We start from the raw sequence: 17,740 nt of genomic DNA on the forward strand, positions 1-17,740 counted from the left end.
CTCCTCACCACTTCCTGAGCGCCGCTTGGTCGGTCAACACGAGCTGTGTACATGTACCACATATTTGATTTTGTTTTTAGCTATAGCTTGTCTATAAGTAATGGCTGTATGTTTGGCAGAATAAGCAGCATGCAAAGTGATGTGGGCCCAGAAGAGCGAACAGTCTGCGGCCCTCTCGCAGGCAGACGCTCTTCATATTCTTTGTGGGGCTATATTGGTTGTCTGTGGATCTGACACAGGTCCCACTGTGTCTTCTTCCTCCCCCTCCTCATTCCCTTGTCAGGTCCCACACAATGCTGCTCCTGTGAGCTGAGCACTGCATTGTGAAGCCTAGCTGTGTCCTGCCAGGTGTGTGCTGATAGGAGGGGGAGGAGCAGGCGGCCTGCAGCTGGGAAGGAATTCAGTGCACCCCCATCCCTATGAGCGCCATTGTCACTTAACCCCAAGCTGCTTCATCTACTTGCCAATAATGCCTCACCATATATTTATATACATAGCCATATTTTTGTCTGAAGCAGAGGTTTGCAGAAATGTTAGTGCTGACTAGTTTTAGTGATGGGAGCTAGTTTTACAATTTTTAGTTTTCCTTGTTCATTGTATTTTATCCTAAGTGATGAGAGCAACACATTTATGTAGATATTTCTAAAAAAAAAAAGTTAGGGTTTTAACTCCATTACTACCATCATTCCTGTTTTTTTTTGGAATAGCGATGTCCTTTTCATTGTTTCTGCTCAGTATTTTACAATGGAGGTCTGGCAAATGTCTTGTGCATGTATGTATGGTAATATGATGGCAGTATAAGTGAGGGATAATTTGTATGCAGTGTGGATGATAGACTTGTCTCTAATGTGTCATGCTGATTTTATTCCAGGGATCTGGGAGTGAAGGTCTATTTACAGGAATGGAGCAGTCTAAGCAGGCTGCTGTTTGTCAGGTGAGAAGATCTTTTGGACAGCACAAAAGATCACCAACCTCAGCAGCACTTCGTTCAGTGTAAACCAGACAAGAACAACCTAGTCATTCAGTAATAGTGGTCTGCTTGTGACTATGAAACGATTGCCGATCAGCAAGCAAGCCGCTGATCAGTAGTCATTTTTCGGTTCCAGCAATGGTTCATTGTCTCTTTTTAGATTGATGTACCTATTATTTGTCTAAGATCATTATCCATTTTTACTTATTAAAATAAAGCTAAAGTCAAACATTCTACTGTACTTTTTATATTGTAGCTTTTTTGACCAATCATGGTTATAAAGTTAATGAGCTAGCAATGGAAATATCTTCATTATTGTATTCTATGAAAAGTGTTCTATTTTACTGTTTATAATACCTGGCATCTTCTGTGGTAACACACATTATTTTTGTCGATTGTTTGCCTTCAATTTTTATATGTAACCATCGAGATTAGACTGTCTATATTTTTTAACCCGGTAATGACAACATAAGTAAACTAATGGTATGTAGTTGCATGCGTTGTATGCATCTTTTTTTTTTTTTTCTTTTTTTTGTAGCTGAACTCCACCATACCTGGCAGATGCTGGCTCTGTTACAAAGCCAAGATCTGTCTAAGGCTGTGTTAACACGTTGCGTTTTTGCTGTCTTTTTTTTATGCAAATTAAAAGCTGCGCTTTGCAGTACCAGCAAAAGCTATGACATTTCAGATACCTCATGCACACACTTATTTAATTTTTTTTCCTGACTGAATTGGAAAACTGCGTTTTTTTTTAAATCTGCAGCATGCCACATCTTTCCACATTTTTGCAGCAGTTTTTTTTCACCCATAGAAAGCAATGAGTAAGTGCAAAAACAAAAAAGTGCATTTGGTGCAGAAAAACTGAAGAACAAGAGGCGGCACTAAACTGTATCTGCATGCGCAGGAGTCAAATGTACTTGAAAACCGCAGCAAAACCTGTGGTTTTTTTTGTTTGTTTTTTAACCCCTTCATGACCCAGCCTATTTTGGCCTTAATGACCTGGCCGTTTTTTGAAATTCTGACCAGTGTCCATTTATGAGGTAATAACTCAGGAACGCTTCAAAGGATCCTAGCGATTCTGAGATTGTTTTTTCGTGACATATTGGGCTTCATGTTAGTGGTAAATTTAGGTCGATAATTTCTGAGTTTATTTGTGAAAAAAATGGAAATTTGGCAAAAAATTTGAAAATTTCGCAATTTTCACATTTTGAATTTTTATTCTGTTAAACCAGAGAGTTATGTGACACAAAATAGTTAATAAATAACGTTTCCCACATGTCTACTTTACATCAGCACAATTTTGGAAACAATTTTTTTATTTGCTAGGAAGTTATAAGGGTTAAAATTTGACCAGTGATTTCTCATTTTTACAACAAAATTTACAAAACCATTTTTTTTAGGGACCACCTCACATTTGAAGTCATTTTGAGGGTTCTATATGGCTGAAAATACCCAAAAGTGACACCATTCTAAAAACTGCACCCCTCAAGGTGCTCAAAACCACATTCAAGAAGTTTATTAACCCTTCAGGTGTTTCACAGCAGCAGAAGCAACATGGAAGTAAAAAATGAACATTTAACTTTTTAGTCACAAAAATGATCTTTTAGCAACAATTTTTTTATTTTCCCAGCGGTAAAAGGAGAAACTGGACCACGGACGTTGTTGTCCAATTTGTCCTGAGTACGCTGATACCTCATATGTGGGGGTAAACCACTGTTTGGGCGCACGGCAGGGCTCGGAAGGGAAGGAGCGCCATTTGACTTTTTGAATGAAAAATTGGCTCCAATCTTTAGCGGACACCATGTCACGTTTGGAGAGCCCCCGTGTGCCTAAACATTGGAGCTCCCCCACAAGTGACCCCATTTTGGAAACTAGACCCCCCAAGGAACTTATCTAGAAGCATAGTGAGCACTTTAAACCCCCAGGTGCTTCACAAATTGATCCATAAAAATGAAAAAGTACTTTTTTTTCACAAAAAAATTATTTTAGCCTCAATTTTTTCATTTTCACATGGGCAACAGGATAAAATGGATCCTAAATTTTGTTGGGCAATTTCTCCTGAGTACACCAATACCTCACATGTGGGGGTAAACCACTGTTTGGGCACATGGTAAGGCTCGGAAGGGAAGGAGCGCCATTTGACTTTTTGAATGAAAAATTATCTCCATCGTTAGCGGACACCATGTCGCGTTTGGAAAGCCCCTGTGTGCCTAAACATTGGAGCTCCTCCACAAGTGACCCCATTTTGGAAACTAAACCCCCCAAGGAACTCATCTAGAGGCATAGTGAGCACTTTAAACCCCCAGGTGCTTCACAAATTGATCCGCAAAAATGAAAAAGTACTTTTTTTTCACACAAAATTTCTTTTAGCCTCAATTCTTTCATTTTCACATGGGCAACAGGATAAAATGGATCCTAAAATTTGTTGGGCAATTTCTCCTGAGTATGCCGATACCTCATATGTGGGGGTAAACCACTGTTTGGGTGCACGGCAAGGCTCGGAAGGGGAGGCGTGCCATTTGACTTTTTGAATGGAAAATTAGCTCCAATCGTTAGCGGACACCATGTCGCGTTTGGAGAGCCCCTGTGTGCCTAAACATTGGAGCTCCCCTACAAGTGACCCCATTTTGGAAACTAGACCCCCCAAGGAACTTATCTAGATGCATAGTGAGCACTTATAACCCCCAGGTGCTTCACAGAAGTTTATAACGCAGAGCCGTGAAAATAAAAAAATAATTTTTCTTTCCTCAAAAATGATTTTTAGCCCAGAATTTTTTATTTTCCCAAGGGTAATAGGAGAAATTGGACCCCAAATGTTGTTGTCCAGTTTGTCCTGAGTACGATGATACCCCATATGTGGGGGTAAACCACTGTTTGGGCGCACGACAGGGCTCGGAAGGGAAGGCACGCCATTTGGCTTTTTGAATGGAAAATTAGCTCCAATCATTAGCGGACACCATGTCGCGTTTGGAGAGCCCCTGTGTGCCTAAACATTGGAGCTCCCGCACAAGTGACCCCATTTTGGAAACTAGACCTCCCAAGGAACTAATCTAGATGTGTGGTGAGCACTTTGAACCCCCAAGTGCTTCACAGAAGTTTATAACGCAGAGCCGTGAAAATAAAAAATGTGTTTCCTTTCCTCAAAAATATTTTTTTAGCCCAGAATTTTTTTATTTTTGCAAGAGTAACAGGAGAAATTGGACCCCAAAAGTTGTTGTCCAGTTTCTCCTGAGTACGCTGATACCCCATATGTGGGGGTAAACCACTGTTTTGGCACACGTCGGGGTTCGGAAGGGAAGTAGTGACGTTTTGAAATGCAGACTTTGATGGAATGCTCTGCGGGCATCAGGTTGCGTTTGCAGAGCCCCTGATGTGCCTAAACAGTAGGAACTCCCCACAAGTGACTCCATTTTGGAAACTAGACCCCCAAGGGAACTTATCTAGATGTGTGGTGAGCACTTTGAACCCCCAAGTGCTTCACAGAAGTTTATAACGCAGAGCCGTGAAAATAATAAATGTGTTTCCTTTCCTCAAAAATATTTTTTTAGCCCAGAATTTTTTATTTTCGCAAGAGTAACAGGAAAAATTTGACCCCAAAAGTTGTTGTCCAGTTTCTCCTGAGTACGCTGATACCCCATATGTGGGGGTAAACCACTGTTTGGGCACATGCCGGGGCTCGGAAGGGAAGTAGTGACGTTTTGGAATGCAGACTTTGATGGAATGGTCTGCGGGCATCATGTTACGTTTGCAGAGCCCCTGATATGCCTAAACAGTAGAAACCCCCCACAAGTGACCCCATTTTGGAAACTAGACCCCCCAAGGAACTTATCTAGATGTGTGGTGAGCACGTTCAACCCCCAAGTGCTTCACAGAAGTTTACAACGCAGAGCCGTGAAAATAAAAAATAATTTTTCTTTCCACAAAAAAGATGTTTTAGCAAGCAATTTTTTATTTTCACAAGGGTAACAGGAGAATTTGGACCCCAATATTTGTTGCCCAGTTTATTGTGAGTACGCTGATACCCCATATGTGGGGGTAAACCACTGTTTGGGCGCACGTCAGGGCTCGGAAGGGAAGTAGTGACATTTGAAATGCAGACTTTGATGGAATGGTCTGCGGGCGTCACATTGCATTTGCAGAGCCCCTGATGTGCCTAAACAGTAGAAACACCCCACAAGTGACCCCATTTTGGAAACTAGACCCCCTAAGGAACTTATCTAGATGTGTGGTGAGCACTTTCAACCCCCAAGTGCTTCACAGAAGTTTATAACGCAGAGCCATGAAAATAAAAAATAATTGTTCTTTCCTCAAAAATTATGTTTTAGCAAGTAATTTTTTATTTTTGCAAGGGTAACAGGAGAAATTGGACCCCAACAGTTGTTGCCCAGTTTGTCCTGAGTACGCTGGTACCCCAAATGTGGGGGTAAACCACTGTTTGGGCGCACGTCGGGGCTTGGAAGGGCGGGAGCACCATTTGACTTTTTGAACGCAAGATTGGCTGGAATCAATGGTGGCGCCATGTTGCGTTTGGAGACCCCTGATGTGCCTAAACAGTGGAAACCCCTCAATTCTAACTTCAACACTAACCCCAACACACCCCTAATCCTAATCCCAACTGTAGCCATAACCCTAATCACAACCCTAACCCCAACACACCCCTAACCACAACCCTAACCGCAACACACCCGTAACCCTAATTCCAACCCTAATCCTAACCCTAATCCCAACCGTAACCCTAATCCCAACCCTAACCACAACTGTAACCCCAACACACCCCTAACCCTATCCGTAACCCTAACCACAAGCCTAATCTTAACCCTATTTCAAACCCTAGCCCTAATTCCAACCCTAACTCTAATTCCAACCCTAACCCTAAGGCTATGTGCCCACGTTGCGGATTCGTGTGAGATTTTTCCACACGATTTTTGAAAAATCTGCAGGTAAAAGGCACTGCGTTTTACCTGCGGATTTACAGCAGATTTCCAGTGTTTTTTTGTGCGGATTTCACCTGCGGATTCCTATTGAGGAACAGGTGTAAAACGCTGCGGAATCCGCACAAAGAATTGACATGCTGCGGAAAATACAACGCAGCGTTTCTGCACGGAATTTTCCGCACCATGGGCACAGCGGATTTGGTTTTCCTTAGGTGTACATGGTACTGTAAACCTGATGGAAAACTGCTTCGAATTCGCAGCGGCCAATTCGCTGCGGATCCGTGGCCAATCCGCTGCGGATCTGCGGCCAATCCGCTGCCGATCCGCTGCGGATCCGCGGCCAATCCGCTGCCGATCCGCTGCGGATCCGCGGCCAATCCGCTGCGGATCCGCGGCCAATCCGCTGCCGATCCGCTGCAGATCCGCTGCGGATCCGCGGCCGATCCGCTGCGGATCCGCTGCGGATCCGCTGCGGATCCGCTGCGGATCCGCTGCGGATCCGCTGCCGATCCGCTGCGGATCCGCTGCGGATCCGCTGCCGATCCGCTGCCGATCCGCTGCCGATCCGCTGCGGATCCGCGGCCGATCCGCTGCGGATCCGCGGCCGATCCACTGCGGATCCGCGGCCGATCCGCTCTGTGTGCACATGCCATAACCCTACCCCTAACCCTACCCGTAACCCTAACCCTACCCCTAACCCTACCCCTAGTTCTAACCCTAGTTCTAACCCTAACCCTAGTGGAAAAAAAAATAAAACATTTCTTTATTTTATTATTGTCCCTATGGGGGTGATAAAGGGGGGGGGGGTTATTTATTATTTTTTTTATTTTGATCGCTGTGGTAGAACCTACCACAGCGATCAAAATGTACTTGTAAGGAATCTGCCGACTGGCAGATTCGGCGGGCGCACTGAGCATGCGCCCGCCATTTTGGAAGATGGCGGCGCCCAGCGAGCAGACGTACGGACACCGGGAGGATCGGTAAGTATGAAAGGGTGGTGGGGGGGTGGATCGGAGCACAGGGGGGGGGATCGGAGCACAGGGGGGGTGGATATGAGCAAGGAGGGAGCAGACAGGAGGACGGGGGAGCCGGCAGGCGGACGGAGGGGACCGGACCCCATAACGGAGGACTGGGGGGGCGATCGGTGGGTGTGGGGGGGTCACTTTAGTATTTCCAGCCATGGCCGATGATATTGCAGCATCGGCCATGGCTGGATTGTAATATTTCACCAGTTTTTTAGGTGAAATATTACAAATCGCTCTGATTGGCAGTTTCACTTTCAACAGCCAATCAGAGCGATCGTAGCCACGGGGGGGTGAAGCCACCCCCCCTGGGCTGAAGTACCACTCCCCCTCTCCCTGCAGATCGGGTAAAATAGGAGTTAACCCCTTCACCCGATCTGCAGGGACGCGATCATTCCATGACGCCACATAGGCGTCATGGGTCGGATTGGCACGGGTTTTCATGACGCCTACATGGCGTCATGGGTCGGGAAGGGGTTAAGCAGCTTCTTTACTGCCAAGAAAACAGATTTTGCCCGTAGGAAGAAAAAAACAAAAACGTGACTTGTGAACATAGCCCAACGGCACCATCTGGAGCTTGCGGCATTTAATGTCTTTATAGCCAATAAGTGTGGGCACTGACTCCCGTTGGATCCCTGCAGTGCGATCACATGGAACTGATGGTTTGTCATGGCTTCTAGGAGCCTGCTAAGGTCCCCTCCCTCCTTTAACTACTGTCTTAGTCCTCCCATGAAGCTCAGTCACGGGCTGAGCATCATAGGAGAACAGCAGTTTCATTGTATACTGCAATACTACGGTATTTCTGTATTTAGTTTAAACAAGCAAATGATCTGAAGATCAAGGACTCTTAATGACATAAAAAAATTAAGTAAAAGATTTAAAAAAAATATATTTTTAAATGGGGTGGGGGAAGGGGTGATTTCATTTCTAGAAACAAAATGATTAAATCGCCCATTTTTCCCATTTAAAGATAAAATAGTAAAAATATTTGGTATCACTGCATCCATAAAAAGTTTGATATATCAGATATTTATTTTACCCATATGTTAAACACTAAAAATGTATATTTTTTTTCAGTTGCTGCTCTTCCCACAAAAATGCATGTCAAAAGGCATCTGATGGCGATGGTATTAAACAAAGCACTTTTATTAATCTGTGTTTGACTTGAATAAACTCCATTAGGAATTTACTCAACTCATCAAAAAGTTTTTTTTTTTTTTTCCTCCTGATGAAGTTTGTTCAACTCTGAAACACGTAGATTAATAAAACTTCTCGCAATACCATCATCGCTATTAGATATCCTCTTGACCGGCAGCACAGCAGGTTTATCTATATATCCCTTTCTACTATTGTGACATTTTGGATGGGAGCAGAAAGTTTCTGTGCCCATCTGAAAAAGCTGACCATTTCAGGCAAATGACTCCATCAGGGGTTCAGCAAAATCATGTTTTTAGTGGGTTTAGGCCGATCACACTGCAGAAACAACAGTATAAAGAGGGCCTTATGTTTGTGGCTCCAGATTTCTATACTTAACATGAGGGCATGGATTCTGAAAATAAATATGGATATCCTCTCAATTATTCTTTTACCCCAAAACTTTAGGTGGTTGGCAACTAGTCACGCATGCAAGTGTACATATGCAGTCACGCTCAATGCAAACATGACTCCTGAAGGGGGTTTGGCCCTACCGAAGAATCTTGTGACTGTTTTCACTCTGTTGAAAGTAAATAATGACTGTTATTAATTGGTGGTAGTAGGACAGACTTTTCCATCTGTGCCTCTCACCTAAGGATTGTATAAATTTAGCAATTCATATGCTCGGTCTTTAATTCACTCTTTTCTAGGACATTAGGAAGCTGTGGTACACTTGTATGAACTAGCAATATGGAAGATATTCACTTCTGAAGTCAGAAATAGAATGGAGATTGAAGTTGTACATCATTAGTTAGGTGGACAATCATTCTGCAAGACGTAACTGAGGAATGGTGGGTTGCACTCTTCTGTAATGGGAAAATACCATGGCAGTTGGAACAGCAGATGAAAGTAGTTACAGTAGTCGGTGGCACTGTGCATCTTGGTTGTGGCCTATGTTAGGCCTCTTACACATTTCCGTCTTTTTGAAGACGTTGCAATGCGTCGTTCTGTGCAAAAAACGCATCCTGCAAAGTTGCCCGCAGGCTGTGTTTTTTGCACATAGACTTGTATTACCAACACATCCCGATGAATGGACACACGTTCCATACGTCATGCACTGGATGCGTCGGTAATTGGCGGACCGTCGTCACAAAAGTTCAATGTAACTTTTTTTGTGCGACGGCTCTGCCATTTTTGACCGCGCATGCACGGCTGAAACTCCGCCCCCTCCTCCCCGGACTGCAGAATGGGCAGCTGATGCGTCCATCCGCTGCCCACGTCATGCAGAGAAATTCACAACGTCCGTCAGTACGTCAGCCCGACGCATTGCGACGGGCCCGTACCAACGGAAATGTGAAAGAGGCCTTAGGGAGGCAGTTCTTTAGGAAATGGCAGATAATGTGCCATGATTTGGGATCTGTGACATGAAGGGGACTATAGTGGGCAAGGTGACTTGTAAACTAGCTGTGGATATGTGGAGAGTCGCTTTACTTTATGGCTGTTTATATATACCGTGTGTGTGTGTGTATATAATATATATATATATATATATATATATATATATATATATATATATATATATATATATATATATATATATATATATATATATACATATACATATACATATATACACACAACAGTCACATGTGGGTTTGTGATCATTGTTGACATGCCTAATACAGTCATGGCTGAAATTGTTCCAGAAAATGAAGTAATCTCTCCCAGAAAAATTATTCCAATTGCATATGTTTTATTATATACATGTTTTATGTCCTTTCAGTGTATTGGAACAACACAACAAACAGGAAAAAAAAGGCAAATTGAACATAACCCCAAACATGTGCTGGACAAAATTGTTGGCTCCCTCAATTTAAGCCCACCGGCATCAGGGGCTTATCTACAGCATTCTGTAATGCTGTACATAAGCCCCCGATGTATCCTGAAAGATGAGAAAATGAGGTTAGATTATAATCACCTAGGGGCGGTCCCGCTGTGGTCCGGTCCGATGGGCGTCGCGGTCTGGCCCGGGCCCCCCATCTTCAAAGGATGACGTCCTCTTCTTGTCTTCACGCTGCGGCTCCGGCGCAGGCGTACTTTGTCTGCCCTGTTGAGGGTAGAGCAAAGTACTGCAGTGCGCAGGCTCCGGGGAAGGTCAGAGAGGCCCGTCGCCTGCGCACTGCAGTACTTTGCTCTACCCTCAACAGGGCAGACAAAGTATGCCTGCGCCGGAGCCGCAGCATGAAGACAAGAATACGACGTCATCCATCCTATGAAGATGGGAGGCCCCGGACCGCGACACCCATCGAATCGGACCGCCCGCCCAGGTGAGTATAATCTGACCTCTTTTTCTCATCTTTCAGGATACATCGGGGGCTTATCTACAGCATTACAGAATGCTGTAGATAAGCCCCAGATGCCGGTGGGCTTAGCTCACCATCAATTTTGGGGGTGACAGGTTCCCTTTAAGGCTATGACTGTATTCCCATTTGGAAATAAGAATTAAGTATGTTTTCTGAAGTTGTGCTCAAGATAATTAAATAAAACCATGCAAAATTTCAGAGCTCTTTTTATTGGTTTGGGAACAAACACACCTTGTAAAAAAAAATAAATAAATAAAACTCGGATTCAACACAAATGACTACTGAAGAAAAAAAATATGGTGAAGGCTTTGGGCCCCCATTCATGAATGCCTTTACTGCAGAAAACTGGCAAAAATCTTAGTCAATTTTTGTGCAACACTAGGCTTCTCAAAAATGTTGCATTGTTTAGCATTTGCACACCGTTTTTGCCCCGCTCTGACAGTGGATGAAGCTTGCACGCCCTGTGGTGTTGATGCTACAACCACTCCCTGACTGGTTTAAGATTCATGGCAAGGCACACACATGGAGGAGCACGCCATCTTGTGCCTTGCCTTTTTCATTAAGAGGATGTGCCTGAGTCAGATGCCTTGCACTCCTTCCCCCACCCCCTCATCAAAACTAGCATAGAAAGTGCCAGTCTTGATGAGTCTGGCCTCAGTGTTTTAATCATTACCTCAGCTCTGCAGATACTGAAGCTTAATCAAATATGCTAATTAAGGTTCTTTGTGCACCTTCGGAATGACCAAAAGGCTCAGTGCACTGGTCTGCTCACTGGTTTTGCCTCCCTCACTGGTAATTTATAGCATGGCATGTCTTCCGAGAAAGCCCGGGCCAGTTCTGTCAATCACTAGTGAAGGAGGTTGAGCATGCAGTATCAGTGTGCCGAGCGAGGCATGGAGCCTCTTGGCCACACCTACAGCGCACCTTAATTAATATTTGATGACACTTCACTCTGCAGAAAGGAACACGTGATTAATACACAGAGGTGTGTGTTTTTTTGTTTGTTTTTTTTTCCTTAAAGGGAATCTGTCACCCCAAAATTCGCCTATAAGCTAAGGCCACTGGCATCAGGGGCTTATCTACAGCATTCTGTAATGCATTCTGTAATGCTGTAGATAAGCCCCGATGTATCCTGAAAGATGTGAAAAACAAGTTAGATTATCCCGGTGCGGTGCGGTCCGGCCCGGCCCGGCGCCTCCTATCTTCATACGATGACGTCCTCTTCTTGTCTTCACACTTCGGTGCAGGTGTACTTTGTCTGCCCGGTTGAGGGCAGAGCAAAGTACTGCAGTGCGCTGGGCCTTTCTGACCTTTCCCGGCGCTTGCGCACTGCAGTACTTTGCTCTGCCCTCAACAGGGCAGACAAAGTACGCCTGCGCCGGAGCCGTGGCAGGAAGACAAGAACAGGACGTCATCTTTTGAAGATAGGAGACGCCGGACCGCGACGCCCATCGGACCTGGACCGCCCCTGGGTGAGTATAATATAACCTGTTTTTCTTACCTTTTAGGTTACATCGAGGGCTTATCTTCAGCATTACAGAATGCTATAGATAAGCCCCTGATGCCGGTGGCCTTATCTCATATACGATTTGTAGGGTGACCGATTCCCTTTAAGGGACTATTTCCCATACAAGGCTGTGCTCGTAGTTTTATACTTTATACAGTTTTGACGACATTCCCTTTGTGGTCTGATTTCCTTTTAGATTTGCCCATTGTAAAATTTGCTGCTTAATTACTGTACCTCAGCATTGGGGATGAGCGTTCACAAAATCTCATGCACCCACTTCTGAGTAAATGTAAAATATGCTTTTTTGCTTTCTAATTGTTAACACCAATATGAATGATATAATTATTCTGTCATTGCAGCTTGTCTTTTTCAACAGTGGGCCTGTGGTATGCAGATCAGTATCACTAGTGCTGCAGCTCAAGCGACTTATTTCTAAGTTCTCTTTGAACCACATCATATACCACAGAGAACTCTTTGACCAAGCCCTCATGTATGGGGGTGTTGGGAAACACACCTCTGTCTCGGAGAGCTCTGCTGTCAGAGAAAAAAGGATCGTATTAGCCCGTCAGTCGCTCATGCCAATGTTGCTGGATTTGGCGAACGTTGGTCTAGTTAAAAATCTTGATAAGAATTGTACATTGTGGATCATTGATAATCATTATATCTGTGGACAGCCTTTTACATGTACTACCATGGAAAGGTTTACAATATGGCCTATATAGCCACATGTTTGTGCGTGTCACAATGGGTGTTACCAGAAGGGAGGCCATACTGTGACCACAGTGACTCCGTTGGGTCTCTTCAAGTGAACTGCTGTCGGTCCCTTTTGGAATATAGTTTTTTTTCTTAGATTCTGACGGAAAGCATGATGTAGTGCTCTGCACATGAATAAAAACTGATAATGGCAAACACATGTTGCTTTTTATAAAACCTACTGTTACTCACTACAGACCAGTGTAAGGCTATGTGCACACGCTGCATATTTTGCTGAGAATCCGCAGCGGTTTTGACGCTGCAGATTCCCAGCAGTTTTCCTTGAGTTTACAGTACCATGTAAACCTATGGAAAACAAAATCCCGCACATGCTGCGGAAAAAACCACGTGGAAATGCTGCGTTTATTCCGCAGCATGTTCATTCTTTGTGCGGATTCCGCAGCGGTTTACACCTCCTCCATAATAGGAATCCGTAGGTGGAATCCGCACAAAAACCGCAGTAATTCCGCAGTAAATCCACAGGTTTACCTGCGGATTTACAAAAACAGGTGCGGAAAAATCTGCAAAGGTTCCATCGACGTGAGCACATACCCTTAGGCTATGTTCACACGGTGCGGTTTTTGCTGCGGATCCGCAGCGGAATTGCACTGCGGATCCGCAGCAGTTTTCCATGTAGGTTACAGTACAATGTAACCCAATGGAAAAAAGGACCCGCTGTGCCGACGATCCTTTTTTCCACAGGCAAATCCGCAGCGGTTTTGCCTGCAGAAAAAAGAAGTAGCATGTCACTTCTTTCTGCAGATTCCGCTGCGGGTTTCCAGCAGCACCAATAGGAAACTGCATTTGGAAACCCGCAGTGGAATCCGCAGAAGAAAAAGGATCAAAAACCGCAGCTAAAATCAGCGCTGAATTTAGCTGCGGTTTTTCAAAACAGGACCTGAAAAAAAAAGGATGAAAAAAAGGATCGTGTGAACGTAGCCTTTAGACTAAAAAAAAGTTCCTGATACAATTGTTGCATATTTTAGCTCTAGTGAGCACACTTTAAAAGCTAGTACTCTTATGCAAAAATAACATAAAAGCCTGCAAATATTTGTTGACTAGCCACACATTTAATACAATAATACATTTAGGGCGTTTTTCCCCCAGTAATGAATTAAACGGTTTTAGGACATGGTTGCAGTGTGACCAGATACAGTGACCCTGATCTGTACGAGCGAGGCTGCAGAGAACTACTGTGCAGTTTAATCCACGTAACATGGACAAAATATAGTTTTTCTAGTTGCTTTTGTTCTCATGGATCCATTGTTCTCTGCCCTTCCTGGGAATTGCAGAAATGGTTCATTAAACCTTGTGAGGGCAATGTAGCAAGAATAGGATCTAATTGTGTACTTAGTACCCTGCCTATAAAAATGTATAAGACAAAAACATCTACCGTATGTTGTCCAGATCGTTTGTCATGTTTTCCTACTGAATTTTAGAAAATGCTGCTGCTGGTTAATATGTAATAATCTTCATATAGCGCCAACATATTCTGCAGTGCTTTACAATTCAGCAGTTCATACACAAGTCATAAGTAACCACATTAAAGATAATACAATAATTAAAGCAAAATATTGATGACTCTGCTCCTAAGAGCTTACAATCTACAATGAGGTGGGGTGACACAAAGTATAAGTGCTTATTTACAATGATGGTCCAGCCATCCTGAGGGAATGGAGGGGGGGGAAGTAGATAAAGGCTGCATGAGCTAGTCTCCAACCAATATTTGTGGTGCTTTTGGGTGCGGTGGAGTTTGATGTATGTAGAGTTATACGCAGAGAAATAGTGAGTGGGCTATATATAAAAGGACTTCGATTAGATAACGTTATAGGCCCCTCTAAACAGATGTTTTTAGGGAGAGCCTAAAACTGTATAAATTGTGATTGGTCCTAATTTTAGGAGTAGAGCATTCCAGAGTATTTGAAACTCTGGAGAAGTCTTGGAGTCAGGAGTGGAAGCTACGGATTAGTGCAGATGTTAATATGTGAGACAAGGCCACTCCACCTCTAAAGCCCCTCCCCCATCAAGTTGGACCTAATGTTGGCTGATATCGTCAGGTTTGGCTGACCGTCTGTGTGTGGGGGCGCTGGACAACTGATTGGCAGGGGAGATGTTAATAAAGCAGATCTGATTTTGGGCTGCTGATCGCTTTGTCCTGCCGGCAGAGAACTCTGGCGGGGGCTCTCTCGTGCTGAAAACTGGTGTGCTCTGCCCAATGAGGGGTCCCGTGTGTGGGAGAGCTGACGGGTGGTTGCCAACCCGTCGGCCAACAGCCATCTAAAGTGTATAGTGGCCTTAAAACCAGTTTACTGCATGAAACCCACTGTGTCCATTAGTGTGTTCAGTACAAATGGCTAGCTCACTCTTCATGTTTGTATACTCACTGGTTAAGCTAGTGTGCAATTACCTGTGCACAAAGCCTGAATTGAATTGTTGTACGTTTGTCATCTTCCAGCATTTATACATAAAAATGACCACCTTATGGTCAATAGGAGGGAGAATTTATATATTTTTTTTCTAGTATTGCACTTTTTTTCAGTGTGCAAGATGTTTCCACAACTTTAATATGTAGTTGCATAAATTGTATATAGAGACACATCTAAGACCACAAGGAGGATTGGATTGAAACTGTAAGGGTATGTGCACACGCTGCGGATTATGATGCGGATCCGCAGCGTTTCCGCAGCTGCAGATCTGCAGCGGTTTCCCATGCATTTACAGTACCATGTAAAGCTATGGGAAATGAAATCCGCAGTGCACATGCTGCGGAAAAAAAACGCGCGGAAACGCAGCGGTTTATTTTCTGCAGCATGTCAATTCTTTGTGCGGATTCCGCTGCGGGTTTACACCTGCTCCAATAGAAATCTGCAGGTGAAAACCCGCAGAGGAAACCACAATAGAAACCGCGATAAATCCGCAGTAAAAACCGCAGCGGTTGTGCACAAGCCCTCAAATACAAGCACATAAATCTTTCCAAGCCTCATTTATACCGCCTCTGTTTGGGTGGAGCTTTGTGGTCACATGACTGCACATGCCACCTGTGTTGGAAAATGTCATTAACTTATGGCTCGCATCCTTTACGGTGAGCATTGGACTGTATCTGTCAGTACCAGGTCGCTGCAATGTAGGAACTGTACTGGTCCAGTGGAAAAAAAATAGAACTTGATCTAGAAATGAATGAATAAAAGAAAAAACCCTGCCCAGTGTTTTTAACACCAATTTAAAAGGGTTTTTCCTACAATCCCCATTTGTCATCTATCCTCAGGATTGATGATTGAGGTGTGTTAGCTGTTGGGTCCTTCACTGATCATTAGAACTAGGCTACCAAACAGACGTGTGGCAGGGCGCTTACTTGACAAAAGTTTCTTCATTCATTCTCATACTGTGGTTATAGTAAGAGTGATCGGTGGGGTCCCAGAGGTTGGACCCCAGCTAACAGACCTTTATCTCTCTTTAGGTTCTGTGACCTGTCAATTTTAGGGGAAACTCTTGAAAATTATGATGGTGTGTTTTTAAATACTCCTTCACGAACGCATTCATATTTGAGATCAATAATCCTTTGAAGGTCAGAATCCAATCCCTCTTTGGAACTAAAATGTCTTCTACATGGGACCTAATCCTGGATATTCATGAGGGAGAAATTTTGGGTGAACCCAACAATATTAGTGGGATCACTTGACCATCTAATGTGGCCTGCCAGTTGCCCTTTGACAACAGATGAATCTCAGTATGCCACGTTGAATAAGTCCCCTGTCAGGGATTGCTTATTTTCCACTCCCAACTGAATCAAACACACAACCAATGGCAATTGTTCATGGTGGAGATAGTAAATCTAGCAGCCATTGAACAAAACTGTCTAAAATTACATCTACGTCAGAGGCCTGTTATTTTTTATCATATTTGAAAGAAACAAAATAGCCAAGCAAGCAGCACTATTTGTACTGATCATCCAACATGTCATCTGTAATTTGTGTCCTCATGTGACCGATCCACCACAGCAGCATGGCTTTGGTTTATATCGTAAATCATTGGACTTGTGTGAACAAAGGCTTGTATACATGGTTCGTTTTAACCTCTATTCGCAAGTCCATGTCTTCATTGTGCTTCTGTTGCCTTTTGATGTATGGGATTGGCACCTATTTTTGTCACGTGACATTCAGATTGAAGATAAAACTTTTGCAATCTACCCTAAGGCTATGTGCACACGTCCGGATTATTTGCAGTAATTTCCTGAACAAAACCGGACTTTTTCCGCAGGAAATCCGCATGCGTTTTTTTGTGTGGTTTTCTCGCATTTTTTGCACGGATTTTGTGCGGATTTTTCACTTTTTTTTCCAGAGCTTTCCAATGCATTAAATAGCGGGAAATCCGCAAAATTAATGAACATGCTGCCTTTTTTACCGTGATGCTTTTTTTTTTTGCGGGAAAAAAAACGCAACATGTGCACAAAAATTGCTTATTGCATTCTATTAATAGGATGCTTAATGGATGCAGTTTTTTTCGCGTTTTTGGGCGAAAAAAGCGCGAAAAATCCAAAACATTAGAACCTTGTATGTGGAATCTTGAATATTTTTTCTTTGCTTCTGAGATATTTTCCAAGATTTTTTTTTTTAGTTTGCTTATTTTTATTAGAATGTTCTAGTAAGTAACCCTTTAAGCTTTATGTGCATCTTTTGCAGTTCACTGGAATATAGATACAACTCTCTAGTTTTACAAGAAAGTTTAACAGTGGTTAGAATGACTTGGTAAATGGACTGGGTGGCTTCGTTTTACCTTATTGTTCTTTATTGTACAGATAGTTCTCGGTGCACTGTTCTTTAACTTAGACTCCTTTCACACATCAGTTTTTTTCCATCAGTCGCAATCCGTCGAATTTTGAAGGAAAAAAAAAAAAAAGGATCCAGTGACTGCAGTCGGATCAGTTTTTTTTTTTTCTCATAGGCTTGTATTGGCAACAGATTGCGACAGATGGCCTCTTGTTTCATCCGTCGAAAATTGTCGGTCAGGCAGCCAGAGACGACGGATAAAGTAACGTTTTTTTTTGTGTCCGTCGTAAA

At 43.5% G+C, this 17,740-nt stretch overlaps 1 protein-coding gene across 4 annotated transcripts in view; it reads left to right on the plus strand.

Moving 5' to 3' along the window:
- Positions 1 to 17,740, plus strand: part of AHDC1 (AT-hook DNA binding motif containing 1) — a 137,455-nt gene that overhangs the window by 22,667 nt on the left and 97,048 nt on the right. Inside the window, exon 2 of one of the 4 annotated variants that reach the window (XR_013223846.1) lies at positions 872 to 934. The exons of the other annotated variants lie outside the window; for them this stretch is intronic. The gene's annotated coding sequence lies outside the window, so the exon portion shown is untranslated. The remainder of the gene's footprint in view (positions 1 to 871; positions 935 to 17,740) is intronic. 4 annotated transcript variants of the gene reach the window in all.

This window comes from Ranitomeya variabilis, chromosome 3 (assembly GCF_051348905.1).
Source record: "Ranitomeya variabilis isolate aRanVar5 chromosome 3, aRanVar5.hap1, whole genome shotgun sequence".
Lineage (NCBI taxonomy): Eukaryota > Metazoa > Chordata > Amphibia > Anura > Dendrobatidae > Ranitomeya > Ranitomeya variabilis.